The 7,257-nt window shown below is 55.4% G+C and overlaps 1 protein-coding gene across 1 annotated transcript in view; it reads left to right on the top strand.

Moving 5' to 3' along the window:
- RBM19 (RNA binding motif protein 19) overlaps positions 1-7,257 on the top strand; it is a 72,587-nt gene that overhangs the window by 64,824 nt on the left and 506 nt on the right. The gene's annotated exons all lie outside the window — the stretch shown is intronic.

The raw sequence follows: 7,257 nt of genomic DNA, 5'->3' as shown, positions 1-7,257 counted from the left end.
TAAACAGTCCCAGTTCCCTCAGCCGCTCCTCATCAGACTTGTTCTCCAGACCCCTCACCAGCCTCGTTGCCCTTCTCTGGACACGCTCCAGCACCTCAATGTCCTTCTTGTAGTGAGGGGCCCATTTCCTTTTTTTGCTCAGCATTGATCCAGCGGCGTTCCCGTCCCCGCTCCCTCCGCTGCTCCCCACTGCCTTTGCCGTCTGCGCTGGCACAGGGGGTGGCAGCGGTGGGACCCATCGGTGGTCCCGGGGCAGCTCTGCGCAGGGGGGGGTCACCGTGGGGAGACGGGACTTTGGCATCCCGGGGGTAAAGGACCAACCAGCAGCGCTCAACGCAGCCGATGGCCGGCACAGAGGACAGAGGAGCCAGGCAGGGTCCCTTCCAGGCACGTGTGTCACCCAGCACATGATTTAAGCAAAGCTTTGCAGGGTTGCAGGTTGGGATTGGATTTTCCTGGTTTTTTTTTTTCCTGGGGTTTTTTTTTTTCCCCCCCTCTCCCTTCATTGTCTTTTGTGGCGGGGCAGGTTTCTTGCTGAGCGTCTCTGAGGTCTGCAGCGGCGACGAAAAGGATTAGCGCAAGCAGAGCATGTAGGCTTTAGAGAACAGAGCAGAGTTTGGTTTCAACATCTAATTCAATTTGTTCTGCCGAGATTGAAATATGAAATGGTTGCCAGTCAAACGTTCAAAGGGGGAGGAGGGAGGAAAGAAGAGAGGGAGCCTTCTCAAATTTAAATTTTAATGAAAATTAATTTAACCCTTTGATATGTTTTAAAACATGTTATTTCCTGGTCTGGAAACAGGCTAGAAAACATTCATGAGGGTTTTTTTTTTTTTCCCCGCACCTTCAAACATAATGAAGATTTTCTTTTTCCCTTAATGATACTTATCTTGTTGAGCAGTTTGACATTGGTTAATTTTTCAGGCAATTTGGTATCAAGGAAATCTGTTTGATGTGTGCGGGGGGGGCTGTGTATGTGTATACAGATATATATATGCCCGTACATTAATTATGAAAGTGCTGATCGCAGCTCTGGAGAACAGTTTGAGTTAATTCCTACTCCACAAGCAAAGACTCGACTTCTTTGTTACGTATTGAGAATCCCACACATTGCACCCCTAAAATTACAGCGGGTTGAACAGGAATTTTCTGAAAACGAGCATATACCCGCTAATTACCCTGAATTAAAACGAATGCCTAAGTAGGTCTGCGGGAAATTCATCACTCCCCGCTGCCTTTTTTTTTTCCCCCGATCTGAAACAATCCTAATGATACAATAATGCAAACTCTCTTAACTGTCCACGTAGTTAAACCTGGGAAATGGCCTCCCACCGGTCCTTAACCCCGGCGGTACTTCTGCAGCTGAACACCATCGCGATACGCTTGTTTTGTTCGGGAGTGATAATAGTTTCTTTTAGCGGTAACTATTATTCAGAAAGGTTGTATCTATAACAAATGATCGCACACTAATTGTTGTAATTAGGCTATGATGAGCTGTAGCCCTGGCCCCCTCGTTTTGCTGGCTCTTGACACCGCAGGGCTGGTGTCACCGTGGGTGCCGGTCACCTCTCGGCCGCCCTGTGCTCCCTGGGGAGATCTGGACACTTTTAGGGTGCGATGCTCATCTGCTCTGGGTGTCCTTTTCGGGGTGGGTGCGTTGTATCCAGGCTGTGCTGATGGCAGAGAGGAGGAGCAGCCCGCTCCAAGCCTCTGCCCCTGGCTGGCTCGTCGCCCATCGCTCTGTGGGCAAGAGCTGTAGGTAACAACCGTCCTGGGGGCTGCGCGGGTTATTTCGGGCTCCAGCAAATGAGCTCTGGGGAGTCCCTGGGCTCATGCAAAGCACATGCTCTCCCCATCAGAGAACTGAAACCAGTAGTTTACACTCGGTCCTGTCTTCTGCCATCCCCGGGATACGGTGCAGGGTCCCCGTGGGGTCTGCAGACCCCAGGTTGAAGCCTGCTGCCCCGGTGGGTGGGCTCTTGCCAGGTTGTGACGGCTTCATCCAGGGCGAGACCCCGGAGGGCTGGACGGCGGCGGGAGCCGTGACGGCTGCGGCTGTTCCGCGGGCACCCGCCGTATCCCTCTCGCCGGTGCGGCTCTGGAATTGGATTAGGATATTATTCAAATGCAGCCTTTTTACTGAATTAGAGGGTTAACGGGTTTTAATGTAAAACTAGCTGTACTTTATTGCTGCCTGTTGCCAGAGGCCTGTGTGGGCTGTTATCTACTTAAGGGGACAGCAAGCAAGTCAACGTGGAGAGAATATCCAACGGGCCCCGGTTTTGCTGGGCGCTGCAAGTCCCTCCGCTGCCAGGGCTGCGTGTCTCTGCCGAGCGATGCCTCCCGCTGCTCCCAGAGCCAGGCTGTGCGCCGGTGCCCTCCTTGATTGCTCAAAGTGACTTATTGCCTTTGGAAAACTCCTGACCACGATCTGTGTTGTTTTTCTCACTGTCCCACGGGAGGAGGCAGGGGACTCGGCGCAGGCATGGACAGGCAGGTAGCATCCCGCTCCGTGAGCTGCTGATTTTCCGAGCTGCGGGCTTGAATTGCTGCTGCTTACAGCGTGCCCCCGTCCCTCTGCCCAGCTGCTCGTGGTTTCTTTTCATCACCATTGCACTGGTCCTGGCTGCAGCATTGGATCATGAATTTCAGCTCTTCTCATCTTTTTAGTCCCGTCCTGCCTTTGCAAAGTCTTCCTCCCAGGTGTGCCCCACGGAGCGGGGTTCTGGGAAGCGCCGAAGGGCCAAGCAAGCCTGCCTCTTCGCAGCAAGCACCGTAGATGCCATTCGCCGGCCCTTTGCCAGGGCTGCAGGAATAGCTCACGTCCCCCTGCGTCGTGCTTGCTGCTTTCCAGCCCAGCTGCTGGCTCCAGGCAGGAGCTCTGGGATCTCAAGCCTTTCTGTCTGCCTGTTGGCGTTGGCAGCCATCCCCTTCTCCCTGGCAACTCTACCAGCTTCGCTTGTCTGCTCGCAGAGGCAGTAAGTGCGGTGTCTGTGCATGCTTGAAGTTGTCTTCCTGAGCAAGATGTGGCAGGAAACACGCAGGAAGGGTTTCGGCTTGAAAAAAAACAGTGCTTCGGTTGCTGCTCCCTCGAGATGGAAGAAGCAGTGCGAAGGCGGGCGTGCTGCTGGTGGAGCAATGCTCTCCTGCGGAGACCTTCCCTCGCTGCCTCGGTTTCCCCATTTGCAAAGCACAGTGCAGACCTACAGGTGGAAGCAGCTGTGCACCGTGCCCATTCCCGCATCCCTGCCGGGAGCAGCCCGGCTCCCTGCCGGGTGTGCAGGTGCGCTGCAAACTCCTGTTTTAACCGGCAGTCGGGGCTTTTTCTTTTGCTCCTAATTGTCTCCCTTCCTCCTTTCACCAGCCCTTTGCAATTGCAAACCCCGTTTGCTTCTCCCCTGCCGGAGGATTAGCCAAGGGATGCCTCTGCTGCTGCCCCATCGTTTCCCCGCCTCGCACGGAAACCTCCTTTACCTTCCCTGCAGCCAGCATTAAAATATTGTGACTGTGTCTAAGGGATCGGACGAGTTGCCGCTGGGTAACCGATTGCCACGGATCAGCCGGGCTCAGCCCCAGCCAAGGTGACTCCCGATAGCCGGACCCCATCGTGGAAGGGGACGGCAGCAAACTGGCATCACCCTGGGCTGCAGCCGCCCATGGGGACGGTTGACTGGGATGCTGGCTGCAGATTTGCTCGGGATTTGGGGAGCACGAGCTTCTCCTTAATATTACGGCGTGTCTGGACCTTACCCCGGGTCGCACCGTGACCAGTGTTGGGCGGCACCACCACCTTCCAGCTTCCACCACCACCTTCCTCGCCGGGAAATAAAACAGGAGAGCGAGGAGGCAGCATGCAGCTTTCCTTTCGCCGGAGCGCGGCTGTGTATGACTGAGGCACGCTGCCTCCTGTTTTCCCTAAATATATGCATCGGAGAGGGAGAGAAATCGCATGGCAGGGCTTGAGATTTCAGACTTAGCCATTCATGAATAATAATCAGGCTCAGTAATTCACAGTAAATGGATATCCAAATTGGCTAATAAGGGAGGCTTTCACCCCAAACTGGAGCTAGGAAGGGAGGCAGAGAGAATATCAACAGATGTTGGCTGAGGCGGGTGCGTGCACGGTGTGACCTGAATTGGTGAAATACGGAAAGCGATGCCAGCCCGAGAGTGGGGAAACCGGAGAGCAGTGACGGGGAAGGACCCCGGAGAAGGGACGGCATCCGACCTCCCCTGCCGCGGGGCAGCGGCGGCCAGGCTTGGACCTGCAGGAGCACGGATCCCTACGTTCCACAGCCCGTAATCAGTGCCACGTAATTAGACTCAGCTCTCTCTTCCAGCCCTGGGACCGTGCTGGGCTGATGGGCATTAGCGTGCCCGGCCTGTGCGTCGTCCTGCCAGCACTTCTGCCCTGCAGCCCACGTGGACCGGAGGGTACGGAGCCGGTGTCATCACGTCCCCACGTGTGATGTCCCCAGCTCAGGGCTTAGCAAAGCTGCCGGGACAGCAGTTGCACACACGGTGCTGCCTATCAAGGGGAAAGTAAGAGTAGGAAAGCAAGAGGGCTGTCTGTAGCATGTGTCAGGAGAGGTGATGGGGGGGGAAAAAAGGTTTTCTTCATTTTCACTCAACTAAAAATCAGATTTTGCTTTGTCTGCTGTTTAATTTTCTCCTGCGAGAGCAAGCGAGGCAGCAGCAGGAGCTGCGTTCAGGCGCAGTGAGGTGGGCTGTCGGTCTTCATCTGCCGGCAGCAGGCTCCGATGGGGAGGAGGTGCTGCCCCACGGGCCCCCCTTGCTCGTGGGAAACGGCTCCCGGACGGAGCAGCAGCAACGGGAGCTCGGGAGGTCACAGGGTCCTTCCCTACCGCAGATCAGCTGCTGCTTCCCAACCAGTGTTCCTCTGGCAGCATCTTAAGATGATGTTAGATAAAGTTAAGATAAATAAAAAAATGGGAAAGCACCTCTGCAGATCTCGGTCTGTGATTTGGGCTATTTAAATACGCAGAATAGAAGCTCAAAATGCAGCTGATTAGCTGAAGGAAGGATGCCCCTCCGAGGGCCGGCTGTTGCCAGGCGGTGTTTTGCAGCTGCTAAATGACTTTTTAAATTGAGGAGAAACCTACAGCCACTTTTACGGTCCCCTTAGCTCCCTTATATAGGGCAGCGCAATGGCTGGAGAGCACCATGCTGCCGCTTGGCTGAGTTACCAGATATTACAGTCCCGCTGTCCTACAGCACGGAATCGCAATGGATTCGAAATAAACCGCAGCAACCCTGGCCAAAGGCGATTTTCCTCCTGCCCTTCCGCTCCCCCTCACCACCTCTCCCCTCCCTGTGCCACTGGATTAAGGACGCTCCCAAATTTTAGCACGCTGGGTGGCACGGAGCAAACCAACCTCCTTTTTTTTTTTTCTTTTTTTTTTTGTCCTGTGACTTGGCTTATTTGAGTGTGTTGGAAGATGGTTTTGGGGTGTGCGGAGTGTTTTTCCTGTGGGTATGACGGATGCTTTCAATGCCCCAGCAGCTGCAGCACTGCAGAGCTGGTGGCCGGAGGCCCCCCCTGTGTCCCTCCGGCCCTTCCCTACAGCTTAAACCGTCCCTCACGGCCCAAAACCGGAGGTGGGATTTAGCAGGTGTAATGAGGACAGCTTTATAAGCCACGAGAGATGGAGAGGAAATCGTGCTCCTGCCTCTCCCGCATTTGGTGACCTAAAATCTTTTCGGAGTTAAGCGTAGCCCGTGTTAGCAGCCGTCTCGCTGATGCTGATGGGGCTGGAGAAGTGCTTGGGTGCTGCCCTCTGATCAGTCCAAGGGTTTTCTACTTCAGCTTAGAAATCAGACCGCAAAATGCAAAATAAAGCTTCACCCAAAGCGCCACGAGAGATCTCTGTCCCAGCCATGCACTAGGCCTCTGGGCAGCCCTCCCCATGGGGCCATACCCTGCCTTTGCGGGGTCCACCCTGCCCCGAGAAACCCGGCAGCAAAGCCCAGGCTTAACCTCAGCCCCATCCCTCCTGCCGAGCCTCGGCAAAGCTGAGCCCTGCCTGAGCCCCACGCCGGAGACTTAGTGTATGGCCGGGACCGAGATCTCTTGTGGCACTTTGGGTAAAGCTTTGATTTTGCATTTTGTGGTCTGATTTCCAAGCCGATGAAGTATCTCCGGTGGCACGGCCACCCCCTCGCCTGCCCCTGCCGCCCCCCTGGGGCTGGGAGCATCCCACCGGTGTCTAAATTAACCCAGGTTATTTCAACAGAGCCGAGCCAGGCAGAGATGTGGTGCTGGTGGCTCCGAAGGCTCCGTAACACCCGATGGGGAGGCAGAAATGGGCAGATTGCAGGCAGGAGCTGTTTTAATTTCATTTTCGGCCGAACCCAGCCCAGTGTGTCAGCCTGAGCTAAGGAAACCCCGGGAAACAGGAGGACGGACTGTCCCTGGAGCAATTTTAAGCACATGTCAGAAGAAGTGATGCAGGGCTGCGGAGGGCTCGCCCTGGCGGGGGGGTCACAGCTCACCATCCTAGCCCCCCTCCAGCCCCCGGCAGGATAAACGGGACAGGCACATCGCCCCCGGGCAGCTGCAAACCAGGGCAGGCGCTCCTCCCACCAGAAATCGGGGCTGAAAAATGAAAGCTGGGAAGTTTTTTGGGTTTTTTACGTTGGGAAAAAATAGAAAAGCCCCAAACCCACCCCACTCCGTGTTTCAGCTGCTGTGCCTGGAGCCCCGTGCACCCGGCAGCGAGTGCGGCTGCGGGAGGCGGGAGGGGGGGGCGGCGAGGGCAACGGCAGGCAGGAGCCTCGGACTTCGTTAGGATTCAGCCGTTAGATCTCTCCTTTCTCTCTGATGGCTGAGTGTGATTGACACTTACAAATTACCCAGCCAAAAGTGTCGAGTCTTTGACCCCTGAGTAACATCTTTGGCAAGCCTGAGATTTGCCAGCATTTTGTCATCTAATTACTACAAATCCCTTGAAAATTCACTGGCTGGTGAATTTTTAATGCGGGACGATTTCAATGTGATGCATCGCCCAGATGGGCACGCACGCGTGCTCCTTCCCTCTCCCCCCGCCGCCTCTTCTCCTTCCCTTTCTTCTCCTCTCTCTCGCCTTTCTTTTCTCCTCTTCCTCCCCCCATCCCGTTTCTTACCTTCCTCCCGCTTGTGTGCATCTGTATTGGCAGGAATCGCCCCGGCATCTCATCCCCTCCCCAGGCTCTCCATCCCGCTGGAGGAGCCGGCCGTGCCCGGGAAGGAGCCAGGCA

The sequence above is a fragment of the Pygoscelis adeliae genome, unplaced genomic scaffold (assembly GCF_000699105.1).
Source record: "Pygoscelis adeliae isolate BGI_AS28 unplaced genomic scaffold, ASM69910v1 Scaffold358, whole genome shotgun sequence".
In the NCBI taxonomy this organism is placed as follows: domain Eukaryota; kingdom Metazoa; phylum Chordata; class Aves; order Sphenisciformes; family Spheniscidae; genus Pygoscelis; species Pygoscelis adeliae.
This window is presented reverse-complemented; position numbering and strand designations above follow the sequence as displayed.